Here is an 18,089-nt window from a genome sequence, read left to right as displayed (position 1 = left end):
ACAGACACAAAGAAGCGGGGGTGCGATTAAATAAGTTTGAGAACCACTGGGATAGGAGGACACATCTCTCTAGGCAGCTCAGGAGTAAGGGCCCAGCTGGAGTCCTGACTGCAGGAGAGAAGTCTGCAAGCTGCAGCTACCTCTTTTCCTAAAGGAGGAACCAACCTTATCCTAACCCTAGCAACCCTTCAGTCTATTGTCTGGTGGATCATTTGTGATGCTTTCTGACCACAGACTGGGAGGGTAAGTGCTAGGAAGTGACCCAGGGAGCAAGCTCTGAAGCACTCCTGCATGTTTGACATTGCTGCCTCTTGTAGGGTCTTGGGCTGGAGCTTAGTGGAGAGGGAGGGCCTGGGTTCCCCTAACAACCTCCCTCACATGAAGGGTGCACAAACCCCTTCCCCACTGGAGTTAAGGGGGATAGAGACATTGTAAGCCCTGAGACAAGGTCACACAGCCCACAGGGGCCTGGACATGGTCTGAAGACTCTTTCCTTTGCGGGAGACTATTACATTTATTTAATTCTGTTAACCCCTTGTCCCTCTGTGAAGGTGGCAGATTCAACTGGTGATGTGGCTGAAGAACCAAGTTACCCTTCTCCCAACAGGAGACTGTCACTATGCCACTATGTCTCTTGCATCTGATGAGGGCATTCACCCACGAAAGCTTATGCTCCAATACTTCTGTTAGTCTTAAAGGTGCCACAGGACCCTCTGTTGCTTTTTACAGATTCAGACTAACACGGCTATCCCTCTGATACTTGTCACTATGCCAGAGTGCTCACTGGTAGGCAATGCTAGAGACAAGGAAGAGTTGTGACCCAGGTAACTAACTGCTATGTGGCACTACCAGGGAGTTCAGCTCATCACATCATGATAAACTGAAGTCCAGGTTATATATTCTGTGTGGGGGTCAACTGGACCAAAAAACCCAACCCAACCCAAATAAAAAACAACCACAACAAAAATCCAGGTGCTGTCTGGTGTGTGTGGGGAGAGGGGGCATTAAAGATCCCATAACACTTCTTTGGAAGAGTAACGCTTTTCTCTGTTGTCCCTGGCTCAAGTGCCCTCTTTTCCCATTGTTGTGCACCTTGCTGTGTAGCTGAATGTCACCCTTACTGAAGCAGGATATCTACCAGGCCAGATCCCCAGCTGTTGTAAATCAGCATAGCTCTAGTGTCTTCAAAGGAGCTAGGCTGATCTACCTTAGCTGAGGATCTGACGCATCATTTATAAAGCCGTTGGGGCAAAAGCGGGTATATACATATAAAATGTTCTCGTTGTTCTTGCAGTTCTAATCTGATGATGACTAGTGCCTCTCGGTTATATTTCATCTCTCCGTGGACGTTCATGGGAAGTAGCTGATCCTTACTTTTGACAGTCTGGAATGATGTTAAATCTCTACAATTCAGCCAAAAATAAGTTTAACTCTTTTTATTTGTTGGCTTGTGAGGGGAGGGAGCTCAGGCACGAGGCGGCGATGTGAATGAACTCAGATGTAATGCAGTTGTAAGTCACAAGCTAGCCACACTTACCGCAGCTGAGCTGGTCACACCCTTCTCTGCAACTGTGCTTTGCACTAGGAACCTCTCCATGCAGGGCACAACCACAAATAACTGCATCTTTTTCCCTAGGTTAATTAATTCTTTTGCTCAGACATTGAGATTCTAAATTATGAAATTAAGAGTTTTGCACGCAGAATGCTGGATATTGAAAGTACTTTGAATCCCACTGCATAATGGATTTAGCACAGGCTAACACAGGCCAAACCCACTTCACATTACTGTTCTACTAATCTCCCAAGTTACAACAGATGCTCCTTAGTTCAGAGTTTATTCATGCTTTTTAAACAGGCCATTTTAAGCTTCTTCATAATAGTCTAGGCTTTTGGGGTAATTATTGCAATTACCGTGTTTAACTAAATCTTGTTTAGATAATGTTTCATTTCATTTTTCCTTATGGTTTTTTCCCTTCTTTTATTTAATTCGTCAGTGTGATGCAGAGAAAAATGCTTTGGGCCGTGATATATTAGACTGCTTATTCTCTCACATGTCTAAACTCCTGTGTTACAAACCCTTCTGTCATAAGATATAGAGCTATCTTGCCAAAACATTCACTCATCATCAGAGGAAGGTAGCAGATTTTCCTGTTTCCTTGTAGGTGGGTGATCACAGTGGGGAGAGATGGGGAAGGAGGAGGATGTCATGTCAGGCTACTGTATATTTCCAAACTTATAGTGAATTAACATTGAGGCTGTTTTCTAGCACCATGCCTAGAGCCGAGGAGCTGCAGTTCAGTTTGGTTCAAGACACCATCCCAGACAGGTTGGAAAAACCATAGTTTAAGGTCAGTGTGTGGTCACAGTCGCTCCCAAAGTTGAATACTGAGACCATGGTAATTGGCAGATCTCGTCATGCTGGTCAAAGGGAGTGCTCATCCGAAGCAACTATTGCCTGGAGGGAAAGGGAAAAACCTGGAGGCAGGGAATTAGAGTAAGCACTGATGAGCTGGCAGATGCTGCAGGATCAATGGCTGTATCATGGCAGGGAAACCAGCAGTAGCCCGCGCCTAGCTATCACTCTGTGTTGTCTTGGGTAAATGCCAGCAAACCGAGCTAGAGGAAAGAAAAATGGAAAGGGGGAAGCACGCTGGGACATTTTTAATTAATTAGGTCATGTTCTACATATAACTGCACACAGGGACAGAACACTCCCAATCAGAGAGCTGCACATGCCCAGGATAATAATGATAACTTACGTTTACACACCACCTGTCATCCAGAAGGATCTCAAAGCACGGTACCAACCAACTTACACGCTAGAGCATATTGTGCGTATCTGAGAACCCCATGACATGCAGCCTCCTCTGGGCTGCAGCAGTTAGTGTGGCATCTAACCGTTTACAGTGCAACACCATCAGTCCCATTCCTTAGTAACCTGCATTCAAATTCTTCTGCTGGTTCAGGGCCAGCAGCAGTAGCATCGCCTGTGAGGGCACTACAGTAGTTGGTCTACAGTTTATAATTGTAGGAGCAGTGGGGTGGTAGACTGACGATGCTGGAGTCCTGTATACGAATGCAACAGCTCAGTGCTAGAGTAAATAACCAGCTTGTCCCTCTTTGTTGCCAAGACAAGGACATCCATTTGAGGAGAAGTAGAAAAGGATATTCCAAATGGACAAACAGATGAGTAGGTGAATTTACCACCTTTGTGTGCAGAGCTCTTACTTAGTAAGGGCCCAGTCCTGCACCCCTCACACTGACTTCACTGAGAGCTATACTTGCATTCGGGCTTCATGATCAAGCCATTAGCTCAACAACTCACAGGGTACTCCTGAGCTCGGCAGCACTTTGAACGGCTACTGAAAATCCATCCTATGCTATTCTATAGCACGTTTCAAAATACTATTGCCCAGATTGTGTGAAGTCCATTCTCATCTTGAGAAGTACCTTACACCACAAGTAGCTCCATTGACTTCAACGGGGACTATTCTCAGAGTAAGGGACTGCTTGTCATGAGTAAGGATATTGGAATATGGCCCTATAGAAACCCTATTTTGGGGGCATTGGATGAGCTATAGACCTTCCAGTTCCAGAAGTCTCTGGGTCAAGAAGAAAGTGCTCATTAGCTAAGTAAATAAAAGTACAATTGCACAGTGCTACTGTTTCAATACCTTTAGATTTTCTTTAAAAAGCATGTGCTGTTGGTATCTGCCTCTGAAAAAGTCATGCTACAATGTCAGCTCAGCAAACCCCCCCCCCGCCCTCTTACAACCACCTGGAGCTGGACAAGAATTGCAAATTTGGATCCAGGTTCAGATCCAGATTTTGAACAGCCTCAAAGTTTAGGGGTGTTTGAATTTGGAGTTCCAGATCCTTTAGCTGATATACATGATATAACTCAGTCTGGAACCACACTGGGTTTATACCAGCTGAAGATCTGGCTTCAGGACCAGATTTTGAACTATCTGCTGTATCCGCACTGTGCACATACATCCACACGCACACAGGTTTCAGGGATGTTTGAATTCCGGGTTCTGGTTTGGCCCATAGAACTTTGTCATATTAGCATTTTTCCAGTTGACTGGCTTGAGAGAATTACATTGGAATAGAGGAGCTTTGAGAGTATGCTGTAAATTTCTGAAGCAGAGCAGCTCTAATCACCATCAACAGGACGTCCCTTGACCGGAGTTGTTGACGTCTTCTCCTATAGTACTTATAGCGATGCCTTCTAGTGCCACTATATCATTAAGTCTGGGTCAGCATTTCCATTATAAACATATTTATCTCTTACCCAGTGCTTAATTGGTGCCAGAGCTCTACCACATCTAGGCTTGGCAGTTGTAACCGCTGTACCTCCTGGTTTCCAGCCAGCAGCCGCTGTTCTCCAGGTACCCAGTTCCAAAGGCAGCACCGCCATCAGCAGCAGTGCAGCAGTAAGGGCTGCAATACCATACTACGGCACCCTTACATCTATGCTGCTGCTGGTGCGGCGCTGCCTTCAGAGCTGGGTGCCCAGCCAGCAGCCTCCACTCTCTGGCCTCCCAGCGTGAGCCCTGGCATCTCTTTCATTACAAATTAAGCACTGCTCTTACCCCTTCCCTCAACAACCTGTTCACTCAACCATAAAAATTCACCCAAGGTTGAAGCTCAGTGTTCATACTCTCAACCAGTTTAAATCTGGGAGAGGCAAAGGGGAAAATACAAAACTGAAGTCTTATCATGCTAGACTTTTTTGTGCTTTGGTGTAACTTCAGAATGGTTCTTGCTGACCAGTTCCTGTACAAATGTTGTTTGCAAATGTTCATTAGCTTTCCAAATGACTGTTCAATTCGACAGCATTCTTACTGCATTTATTTATTTGCTGTTCTGGTCATCTGCATGCTGGGGAAATATCTGGAGAATGCCTGTTCTTTCATTTGCAACCAGGAGTATTTGCACCCACAAAACGGCACTTGTTCTTCGTTGTTTGCTATTCTTCATTCATTTATACTGTGGTAGTGCCCAAAGGTCTCAGTTAATAACAGAATCCCAGTGTGCTAGGCACTGAACAGACATATGGGAAGACAAGGGCCCTGGCCTGAAGCGCTCACAATATAAGAATTAATTATTCTCCTGCTTGTAAAGTTTCCATCATCCAATCAGGGAACAAAAACAACTGATTTGAGTGAGCAATTACATACTATGAATAATGAACAGCAAACAAGGGAAGGAAACAGTTTACAACTGATTCTGAATAGTGAACTGGTAAAGATCAAAACATGTTTGCAGTGATTCACAAACAGGAAAAAAAACAGCCTTACTGTTCAACATATTATGTGACCAACAATGTGGAACATTGCAGCTTGTTCATCCCCAGGACCTTTGGGGTGGTAGGTTGTGTTGTTTGGAGAGTGTTTAGCACAGGGTTGGAGTATGGCCCAGTCATTTGACTGAAGGTTGGAGGCCATTCAAGGGTGGTTGTGAAATTAATTAATGGTCTCAGTCCAGTTCTGAGGAAACAAGTGTCCAACTCAGAAAAGAACCAAACATCCCAATCATAACTAGCCCTCTTTGTTGACGGCCTCTTTGCTGAGACAAAGGATTTGGTTGGGTTTGGATTACAGACAGTATCTTGTCACGTCTGCCTCCTTGCCCATCTCTCTGATTCCCTACAAGTGGCCCTTCCAGAATACGGTGAAGTACGGGGTGGCGAGGACACTGTGTGGGGTTGTAATATGAGCTTTTCTGTTTTCAGACCTGAGGATGTCAAATCAGCATCTTTTAATACAACAAGCAATCACTTTTTGCTAAGCACCTGCTGTAGTACACCTCCCCAGCAGCAACTTTTTAATGACTAATATTTCCTAAGGATTTCATTCATGCTTGGAAACAGTGGGTGTATACAGAAGCCATATTATGCATTAATAGGACCAAGCATAACAGCACCTGCTGCTACTAAAGAGGTACCAACCAGTCTCTTTAATGACTGGAGAAGAATTAAGGCTTTGATTTGTTCCACTGCAGAAACACAGGTAATTCCTCCCTGCAGGCCAGAGAGGAAGGATCCCCTGGCCTGCCAAAAGACTGGCATGAGGGTGTGTGGGTGGCCAGCCAACACCCAAAGTGGAAGCAGAGTCATATAGGGAATTGAGGTGTGGGATCCCCCTGAGTCTGTCTAGGGACCTGCATTGCTTTAATTCCTGGCAGTGATCAGTGCACTGTAGGACAATAATGGGAGGACCCCTTGCTCCCTTAAAGCGATTGTACCAATGAATATTTCTGTTCATCCTGTCATGGCAATGGTGAAGATTGGTATGGTGGAGGCAGTGGCTGGCTTCTCTCAAGGCAAGTCCAAATGGGAGTGTGAGTGCCTGGGCACCTTTGGGGGCATATCTGTGTATGGATGCATGGCATATAATAGGCGAGCTATGGGGAAACCACATGGCAGTCAGTACACCACATTTCTCTACTGCAGAGAAGATCTATTAGCCAAGCTAGTACATCTCCTTCTCCAGTTTGGTAGGGTAGAGGAAGCTTGTGAATTTGAAATTAGAAATCTGCCTCTTCTAGATGATGATATTTTGTAACAGCACCAGGACCTTGCAAATACATTGTCAGGAACATTGCTGTGCATTGCGCCAATATCCCATCCTGCAGTCAAAGAAGCTCTTGAATATTCTGAGTAATAGTCTATTGCAAATCTTCCCATATTAAAGTTGGAGGTTCCCTCTACCAGGCTGTGTCCCAGCAGTGTTTCCTTGAACTCTCTTCACATTTTACCACCATCTCTTTTTAACCCCCACCCTAAACTCACTTTTTCTTCCCCATTAGTTCCTGGGGACCTCATCACCAACATTAAAAAGAGAGGGGGTCGTGATGAAAAACATTTCCATCCTTTCCATTCCTTCCTGGCTTCCCTCCTTCCCCACAACGGCATCTTACGTATTCCTCTGCACCACAAAAGAAAGATGCCGAAGGTTCTAGGACAGAAAGGGTTAAACTCAGGCGAGCACTAGCTCCAACACAGTTAATCCATATAAAGCTCATGGATTTCTCTGCAGTGATCTTTGTGGTTGTCATTTGCATTTTTTTCCTTTTGTGAAATCTTTTCTTCTTCCCTTTTACACTCATATGCATGCGGAAATTAGCATATTGTACCGAGAGTAGGAGATGTAAGAAGCCGACCCCCTGCTGTTCAGCGGATTGTGCAATCTGCAGGCGGCATCAATTTTTCAGCAGTCTTCTCATTACAGTCAGGGAACTGCACAGCTCCCGATTCCACGCAATCCCTAGTGGTCCTGCAGACAAGCATATGGGCTGTCAAATAGCTATACCAATACTTTCATAGTATTAATACCCTTGTTTATGCTTCCACCATAATTAAAATCATGGTATTAATACAGTCTGGGCTTTGCATTGCTAATTATATGTGGTACAGTGGGATAATCATGTCAGCAGGCTCCGACACTGATGCGTGACAGCAATTTACTAACCTTACAAGAGGCCCGTTAGCCCTCTGGCCTATCCTGCCATGCAAACGAGGAGAAGAAGGGGCTGTAGAGGAGCTAAGTCTAATAACCAAAAATAATATTTTTTTAAAAACAACTAAATATTACAGCACAACAAAGATGTCCTCGGGTGTCAAACTCTGTGGTTGTCATAGTGATGTGTACCTTATTAAGAGGGTGGTGTTCATTCCTGCAGCTAATCTTATAATGAGGATAGCTCATTATGAGACCAAGGAGGGTTCTTTCCTCCGCCCCCGCCCCCGCCCCCCGCTTTTCCATTTCTTTTAATAGGGCTGAACTTTTGGTGCGATCCCTTCCCCCATCCCATGCCAAATCAACTTTTAAAGATATAAATGCAGTCAGGGGTACACTGCCTGGGAGAATGGCCAGAAATAGTCTGGTTCTTTTCTGACTTTCCCCTCTTTGTGCATGGGTGTGACTTCTTTCCAGTGACAAAGCTACTTTAGCCACCCTGGCTATCTGGTCCCTGTACTCATTAAAATAGCAGATTGGAGGGTTTAATGGGATCAGTTGCTTTGCCTTTATTTCTGCACCTGTTTCTGCTGCCTGACCATTTCCAGCGAATATCCTTGAAGGAGTCAATGACACCCTTTTGCATCAGGCACATGGCTTAATGAAACTGCCTTTTCTTCTCATTAGCCACTTTGCATTTTTATATAACACTATTAACCAAGATACTGACTCACTTTTAATTACATTCTGAGGTTGGTGCACTGTAGTTATTCTCCCCTCCCCCCTGCCCCCAACCAATCCAATTACAGTATCACAGTTTGTCACACAAGGACTGGCGGTCCACTTTAAAGATTCGCAGCACCTGCAGTATCGTAGGGTCTGATTCTTCGCAAAGTCAGTAAAATGGTAGAATTACAGCTGCATGGGTAAAGGTTTGTGGGATCAGAGTTCTTCCCAGCTCTGTCCCCTCCCCCCAATTCAGCTTCTTTGTTTTACTGACTGCTCGCCACTACATTTTTTTTTTTAAAGTCAGTTGTGAAATGATGTTGTTTGAAGCTTTGGAATTTGAAAATGGCTTACTTTTTTTTTTTTTTTTTTTGTAAAATAGATTTACATCTGGAGAGGCAAGCTGTGTATTAATTTACAATCAGAACTGAAATGGCCCAGATAGAGTATAAGGACCAGCTCAGCCAGTTGCTTTGAAAAGTGAAAGTCAGTGGGACTTGTTCAGTTAGGCCCCAGTTCAGGAAAGTACTTAAAAGTTCATGATTAAATCCCATTGACCTCAATGGGATTTATGGGTGTTTTCCTGAATCAGAACCTTAAAGCCTGATCCAAAGCTCATTGAAGTCAATGGAATGACTCCTCTCGTCTTCAGTGGGCTTTGGAACAGCCCTAGCCTTAAACATTCCAAATGTGGGTTTATAATGGATTCATCAGTTCAGCTTTAAATGCTTTGCTGCTCCGTTCCCCTGTGGCTTCTGTTCTGCAGCTGATGGTGGTAACTTTCTCATAGCGCAGCCAGTAGCATTCCAGAATCTTGGCACATTATCAAGGATGTACCAGCATGCTGGGCAACACTGGGGGTATGCTTTGCCCCCTCACCAGCTACATTAGACAATGCACAAGAGGATTTTGCTGGATCACATTTTCTTGTAAGAGAATATTTATGCATCGAGCCATCTTTCTGCTATATTCATTTAGCTCTTGTTACTAGAAATGTAAGAAATAGAGTAAACCCTCCTGAATTTCCACTTCGCTAATCTGCGCACATAATAATTTGCCCATAGAAGAGGAAGCCGCTCCCCATTTCTCAGTGAAGATCTAGTAGGAGAGTGCTCAGGACAGCTCTCATTATTAAGACTTCATTAATTTGAAACATGGGGCCTCATTCTTCAGTGTGTTATTCCAGTTTTAGACCACTGTAGCTCCACAGAAGCCACTTAAGACTATGCTTAACTTTGGGCATGTGCTTAAATGAAATTTTGCTGACTAGAGTGGGGTTTTAGCACAGGCTTAAATTTAAGCTTGTGCTTAAGTGCTTTGATAAACTGGGCCTTAAAGCTGAAAAAGAAGGGAGCTGGAATGCTCAAACACAGGAGACCCCTTCATAAATTAAAGGAGTAGAAATGTTCATGAAAATTCAGCAGCACAATTAAATTTAATCCCAGGCCCATGTACCATGCATGGCCGACGTGTGCAGCAGATAGTCCAAAATTTCACTGATATAAACCATATGACAAGAGTAATAGTTTCAGTGCTTGTACACTAAAAAATAAAAATCCTATGCTCTATTTATATTTGAATTCCCCAACATCTCTCCTACAGTAACCTAGGGCAGAAATGGAATACAGAATATTATTCAATATCTATGTCAACCTTATTGAATTCTCTCTCCAAGACTTTAGTGTAATAGAGCAAGCACGTAGTGGCCTTCTGCACCAGCAGTTCTTCCCCTATGGGGACTGAAATAGATTTTCTTCATCTTGACATGGGACAATCCAGAGTGTGGAGCTTGATCCATTGCCCAGGACATTGCGTTGATACCAACAGCAGAAGGAATATGGGAGGCAGCAGGGTCTTTTGTCAGTGAAATTGGCATCATGACCTGGGGTATAGGAATGCTGCAGACTATAATGAATTAAGGTGAAGAATTGTTCAGGTATTTTATGGGGTCCAAAAGGGCCAGGTCTGGCTATAAAAGTCAAATGTGGCCTCCAAGGCATTAGCCAACTGAGCTGTTTATTTCCCATTGAGATAGATTTAAAACAAGGGGACACATATTTAATGGGGAGACGATAAACCATTGAAACAAAGTGCCAACGGAAGTGGTGGATTCTCCATCTCTTGAAGTCCTCAGATCAAGACTATGTATCAGTCAAATCCATAGTATTGGGCTCAGTACAAGGGTAACCATAGGCGCCGATTCCATGGGTGCTCCGGGGCTGGAGCACCCATGGGGAAAAATTAGTGGGTGCTCTGCACCCACCGGCAGCTAAGCTCCCCGCCCTGCCCCCCTACCTCACCTCCTCCTCCGCCTCCTCCCCTGAGCGCCGCATCACTGCTCCTCCCGCCCTCCCAGCACTTGCCGCCACCAAACAGCTGTAGCAAGCTCTGGGAGGGACGGGGGAGGAGTGGGACCGTGGCGCGCTCAAGGGAGGAGGTGGGGAAGAGGCGGGGCTGGGGTGGAGATTTAGGAATTGAATAGGGGCAGGGAGGGGGCGGAGTTGGGGCAGGGACTTTGGGAAGGGGATGGAATGGGGTGGGAGGGGATGGGGCAGGGGTGGAGTTGGGGCGGGGCTGGGTGCAGAGGGGGGGGGTCGAACACCCACCAGCACCAGAAGAAGTCAGTGCCTATGAGGTTAACTGGGTGAAATGCTGTGGCCTGTGAGATACAGGAGGTCAGACCAGATGATCTAATGGTCCCCTCAGAGCTTCAGATCTATGAAGCTATGAAAACAATATTGTAAATAGCTGATGTGCTTGTAAGTAAAAATGCCCCAAATGCTTGAAAATGATGACAAATGCCATGGAAGGACACAGGGAATTTGGAAAAGAGGACTCACTATGGCCTTGGTTCAACAAGGCATTTAGGCATATGCACAAATGTGTATGTGTGAGTGGTGCCACTGAAGGTCATTACTTTGCTGAATTGGGACACAAACCAGTATCACAAACTGTTGTTGACTTTCTGTTTTGACAAACAAAAAAACCACCTGTTTCCATGTGATTCTGAAGAGGGGAAAAATGAGAATTTGGGGCACTTTTAGACTCTTCTGGGGAGTTGCAGTAGGCTCTGTACATTAGATTGTAGAGATGGCTGCTGCAGATTGGGGGTGATAACTATGGGGATCCATCAACGACTACTTTTGCTTAGGTTTTTAATTTGATGTGAGTGATGGGTGCCAGAATAGCAGCCATAGAGAATAAAGCCCTGTGTTTATACACAAAACAGGTACTTGCTGAGCACTGCAAGCTTCGCTTCACTGATCTCCCACTGTGCTTTGACCTTACTTTTGAGGGACATACTAGACATAAAAGGGAAGTTCTTACAAGCCCATATGGTACTTGGCTTCTCTGCTGAGACTGCAGGAAAGAGGTCCAGTTAGTGCCAATTGTGATGACACTTTGTCACTACCAACTGGACTGAGTCCACCAAAGTATTTCACGGGGATGACCAAACAGTCAACTTAGTGGTAACTACTTCTTGGACATCACTAATATGTCTGAGGATTGAACTATGACCTAGAGAGCAAAGACTCCATATATCATTGCTCCTATCAATTGAAGAATAATATACAAATTACTCTTAGCAATCTATTTCCTACTGGGGTATAAAAATCTCTATTGTAAAAATACCCAACTATCATAAAGGGGTAAAGAAAAGGAAATCAAAACTACTACCTAAAATGCAGAAGAAAATAATTCCTGGGAACACAGCAATTTTAACATTCTAGTCTATTTACTCTTTGGGAGAAAAATCTGTCATCTAAAACAATCACAAAACCCTTTAAATTAGGACCTAGTACTTTTAGAAACTGATTGCAAGTTCAGGCTACGGTAGATGTGGAAAAGTACAGATGTACTGTTTTTAATCATGATAAATAACTTTTATTTTATCAAATCATCTCTTTTTTGGAAAGAGTTTCACTCTAGGTAGTAATGATAATTTGTGCACTTATCGTTCTGTACTTTCCCAAGACAAGCAGTCAGCCATAGGATATAATTTAACAATTTATCAACCACAGGCTCATCCAGCCTTTTCCGGCCAAAAGGGCATTTTATATTATTTAAGAGACTTCACCATACATTGTCGTCAATTTCAAACTGTACCAGCCCTGGTCATTAAAATGTTCAGTTCAACACTTCACTTTATAACCTAGAGATATTAAAGCTGCATTGCACCAGTAGTCCCATGGAATTATCTATTGCTTGCTGCTGATTAAATAATTACCAAAAGGATTCAACCCACTAATATAATAATATCAAAGGAAGCAATCACAATTAATTACCGGTTACATATTTAATGTGGGCTAGTAATGGTGAAAAAAATGGATGTAGATGGCACCCTGTTCCCCCTCCTTTTGTCTTTAGCTTGAAAGCTTTTTGGGCAGTGAGGGGTTTATACAGCACCTAGCACAATGGTGCCCTGATCCTGACTGCAGCCTTTGGACACCATCTTATTTTAATAACAAACAATAGTTTCATAGAACTTAGAGAAGGACTGCTGGCTCACAAGTATTTCTAGTAACATTTTTCTGGGTGCATATTATCATTATATGATCAATGTTGCATATATCTCAACTCCATTAAAGAGTAAATATCCTTTTTTCCTAGTGAAGATAACTATTTATGCTGGGCTTTCCCTTGCCTCAGGGATGCTACAGGCTAAGGAAGCCCTGACCATCTAAAATAGTGACTACAACATAGAGAACCAGCTACTACTCCCAAAAATAAACTTGCATTGACTTAAGTGGGAGCATTGAGCCGGAATTAGAAGATACATGTGGGGAATGAGAGATCTCTTCCCTCAGGGCCGGCTCCAGTTTTTTTGCTGCCCCAAGCGGCGAAGAGAAAAAAAAAATTAACAACAACCAAAAAAACCGCCGCAATCAGCAGCATTTCGGCGGCTGCTCTACCGCGCCGCTTCATTCTTCGGCAGCAATTCAGCAGCCAGTCCTTCCCACCGAGAGGGACTGAGGGACCCACCACCGAATTGCTGCCGAAGACTCGGACGTGCCGCCCCCTTCCGTGGGCCGCTCCAAGCACCAGCTTGCTGCGTTGGTGCCTGGAGCCGGACCTGTCTTCCCTTGCACTACACTTCATTACTGTTTCCCCTATAAAATCTTCTTAGCACTCCTCCTACCACATAGCAGCAGCTAATGTGATTGCATTCCACTTGGGGCCAGTAAGATGAACAATCTTCTCTGAGGCTGTGATTAAAGGGCAGAGCTGCTACAGAGTGTGAAACTGTGATACTCTCCCCACAAGGTTGAGACCATTTCTAGACCTACTGGCCAAGTACACTCTGGAACCCTCGTTTTCCAACCCATCATGGGGCATCGCTTCCTCTTACTTTTTTACATTGATGTTATGAAGGCCAAGACTATAACAGGATTCAAAAAAGAATTAGAGAAATGCATGGAGGATAGGTCCATGGCAATTAGCCAGGATGGGCAGGGATGGTGTCCTTAGCCTGTTTGCCTGAAGCTGGGAATGGGCGACAGGGGATGGATCACTTGATGATTTCTAAGGCTGTCAAGTGATTAAAAAAATTAATTGCGTGATTAATTGCACTGTTAAACAATAATAGAAAACAATTTATTTAAATATTTTTGGATGTTTTCTACATTTCAAATATATTGATTTCAATTACAACACAGAATACAAAGTGTACAGTGCTCACTTTATTTTTGATTACAGTGCTCTACAGCCAAAATGCTTCTGAAATAAATGTAGTCAGACTTTACTAATTCTGGGTCACTGAGAACGAAAATGATGCTTCAAATTGTTGATTGGCTCTAGTTTTCAAGATTTGCTATTGGGTCAGTATATACGACCCTTGACTTGGGAATGGCGGAGGATAAGTGAGTTATAAAGGGAAGGGATCTCAATTTAAACCAGAAATGACTAAAATACATCTTTGACTGGATCTATGAATAAATCTATGACTGGGTTTGGACAGTACTTGCTTTTTAGGCAAAACAATGAATGATGCAATCTGAAGCTGGTATTGCGTCATACATGATATGAATTGCATCATGTTATTCCTAGAAGTCATGGATGATGCAATCATAACGAAGTTTACATCACTCTGCTGAACAAATTGCCCTATATCAGCTCTAGAAATCATACAGTGTCGTGCTCTCTTATTTGTCAGTATTTGATTTTGCAAAGGGACACATTTCTGTTTAGCCAAAGTGAGCAGAGATGCCTCGTACTTGTGTGAAGAGTGCAGATAACTTCTGCTATGTTTGTGGTGAAGTGACTTTTGCATCACAAAAGCGCAGTATAACCACTATGGTTAAGAAAACTTATCACCTTTATTTTGGCTGCAAAATTGGAGATCAGGACAGGAAGTGGGCCCCACACATATGCTGCAACACTTGTGCAACAAATCTTCGCCAGTGGTTGAACAGGAAAAGGAAATCTATGCCTTTTGCAGTGCCAATGATTTGGAGAGAGCCAACAGATCATACCAGCAATTGTTACTTCTGCATGGTGCCTCGAGTTGGGAAAGGTGTGTCAAAGAAGAAAAAGTGGACTGTGCATTATCCAAACATTCCATCAGCTATACGCCCAGTACCCCACGGAGAAGGACTGCCGGTTCTTGATGCACCAGAATCATTCTCACTTGAGTCAGACGAGGAAGAGGAAGAGGATGAAACTTCTGGTCCTGAACCATCAATGTCACAGGACCCACATTTTCTCCCATCCTCCTCCTCTGAACCACACCTCATAACACAAGGTGAACTGAATGACCTTGTCAGGGATTTGGAACTACCCAAGAGTAAGGCAGAGCTGTTGGGCTCCAGACTATAGCAGTGGAATCTCCTGGCAGGTGATGTTAGGGTTTCCATGTTCTGTGACCGTCAAAAGGATCTTGTCCCATTCTTCTTCATGGAAGGTGATCTTGTAGCCTGCAATAACACCGATGGTGTGATGGCAGCCCTCAACATCGTTCATGATCCAGATGAGTGGAGACTGTTCATTGATTCATCGAAGACGAGTCTTAAAGCTCTTTTACTGCATAATGGCAATGTTTTGCCATCAATTCCAGTTGGTCATGCAGTCCATATGAAGGAAATCTATGACAACATGAAACAACTTTTGAGGTGCATAAACTATGACCAACATCAGTGGCAGCTTTGTGGCGATTTGAAGGTTGTTGCTCTCTTGCTTGGTCTGCAGACTGGATACACAAAGTACTGCTGTTTTCTCTGCGAATGGGATAGTTGTGCAAGAGATTCCCACTACATCAAGAAAGATTGGCCACTCCGACAGTCTTGGAGCCTGGGAGGAAAAGTGTTCAGCATCCACCACTTGTTGAATCAAGGAAGATTTCAAGGTCAAACAAACATGTGGACAAGGGGGATCCAGTGGACATAGTGTACTTAGATTTCCAGAAAGCCTTTGACAAGGTCCCTCACCAAAGGCTCTTATGTAAATTAAGCTGCCATGGGATAAAAGGGAAGGTCCTTTTATGGATTGAGAACTGGTTAAAAGACAGGGAACAAAGGGTAGGAATAAATGGTAAATTCTCAGAATGGAGAGGGGTAACTAGTGGTGTTCCCCAAGGGTCAGTCCTCGGACTGATCCTATTCAACTTATTCATAAATGATCTGGAGAAAGGGGTAAACAGTGAGGTGGCAAAGTTTGCAGATGATACTAAACTGCTAAAGATAGTTAAGTCCAAAGCAGACTGTGAAGAACTTCAAAAAGATCTCACAAAACTAAGTGATTGGGCAACAAAACGGCAAATGAAATTTAATGTGGATAAATGTAAAGTAATGCACATTGGAAAAAATAACCCCAACTATACATACAATATGATGGGGGCTAATTTAGCTACAACAAGTCAGGAAAAAGATCTTGGAGTCATCGTGGATAGTTCTCTGAGAAAGTCCACACAGTGTGCAGAGGCGATCAAAAAAGCAAACAGGATGTTAGGAATCATTAAAAAGGGGATAGAGAATAAGACTGAGAATATATTATTGCCCTTATATAAATCGATGGTACGCCCTCATCTCGAATACTGCGTACAGATGTGGTCTCCTCATCTCAAAAAAGATATACTGGCACTAGAAAAGGTTCAGAAAAGGGCAACTAAAATGATTAAGGGTTTGGAAAGGGTCCCATATGAGGAGAGATTGAAGAGGCTAGGACTCTTCAGTTTGGAAAAGAGACTAAGGAGGGATATGATAGAGGTATATAAAATCATGAGTGATGTGGAGAAAGTGGATAAGGAAAAGTTATTTACTTATTCCCATAATACAAGAACTAGGGGTCATCAAATGAAATTAATAGGCAGCAGGTTTAAAACAAATAAAAGGAAGTTCTTCACGCAGTGCACAATCAACTTGTGGAACTCCTTACCTGAGAAGGTTGTGAAGGCTAGGACTATAACAGAGTTTAAAAGAGAACTGGATAAATTCATGGTGGTGAAGTCCATTAATGGCTATTAGCCAGGACGGGTAAGGCATGGTGTCCCTAGCCTCTGTCTGACAGAAGATGGAGATGGATGGCAGGAGAGAGAGATCACTTGATCATTGCCTGTTAGGTTCACTCCCTCTGGGGCACCTGGCATTGGCCACTGTCGGTAGACAGGATACTGGGCTAGATGGACCTTTGGTCTGACCCGGTATGGCCTTTCTTATGTTCTTATGTTATTTTGTTACCACCCTTACACATCAAGCTGGGTCTGATGAAGAACTTTGTCAAGGCCATTGACAAAATACAAGCAGCTTTCAAGTACCTGCGTGGAAAATTTCCAAGGTTAAGTGAAGCTAAGATAAAGGAAGGTGTCTTTGTTGGTCCTCAGATTCATGAACTTCTTTGAGATGATGCATTTGACCATGCACTGCGTGGCAAGGAAAAGACGGCATGGAAAGCCTTCCAGTTAGCGGCAATAAATTTTCTCGGAAACAACAAGGCAGACAACTACAGGTTGTTGGTGGAAAACCTTCTCAAGGCATACAAAAGCCTTGGTTGCAACATGTCACTAAAGATACATTTTTTGCACTCTCATCTAGATTTTTTTCCACCGAACTGCAGAGCAGTGAGCAACGAGCACGGCGAGCGATTTCACCAGGACATTGCAACAATGGAGAAACGCTATCAGGGCAAATGGAGCCCATCAATGCTTGCAGACTATTGCTGGACAGTGACAAGAGATGCTCCATTTAATGAATACAAGAGACAAGCCAAGAAGCGCCGAGTAGACACTGAATAGGACTAAACTATGTACATAATATTTTTTTGCCTTTTGTTTCATAATAAATTTTATTTATATAACCCTTTTTGCTGATTTTTAAAGTGTTACATAAACAGGACCGGTGAAATATTATCATGTAAAGCAACCATAAACACATGAAAAGACCTAGGTTTACAATTTATGATTAAAACTCTACTATCTACACAATATACATAGACATAAAATGTAAAAACTTAAATATCTTAGAAACAGTAGCCAGTTTTTTTAATTGTCATATTTGAATTCAGCACATCAAAATACATAATAAATAGCACATTTTATCTCTGAAGTAGACGACTTCTCAAAAATTGTAGACCAGTGTTACCAGTATTTGCACTGTAAAAAACCCCTAAAGAAAAAGTATTTTTCAATTCACCTAATACAAGTACTGTAGTGCAATCTCTGTATCATGAAAGTTGAACTTACAAATGTAGAATTATGTACAAAAAAACTGCATTAAAAATGTACAATTTTAGAGCTTGCAAGTCCCCTCAGTCCTACTTCTTGTTCAGCCAATCACTCCAACAAAAAAGTTGGTTTACATTTGTAGAAGATAATGCTGCCCGCTTCTTGTTTATTGTTACAATGTCACCTGAAAGTGAGAACAGGCGTTCTCATGGCACTGTTGTAGCCAGTGTTGCAGATATTTATGT

The sequence above is a fragment of the Malaclemys terrapin genome, chromosome 2 (genome assembly GCF_027887155.1).
Source record: "Malaclemys terrapin pileata isolate rMalTer1 chromosome 2, rMalTer1.hap1, whole genome shotgun sequence".
Classification (NCBI taxonomy): Eukaryota; Metazoa; Chordata; order Testudines; family Emydidae; genus Malaclemys; species Malaclemys terrapin.
The sequence above is the reverse complement of the archived record's forward strand: the minus strand, read 5'-3'. Positions refer to the sequence as shown.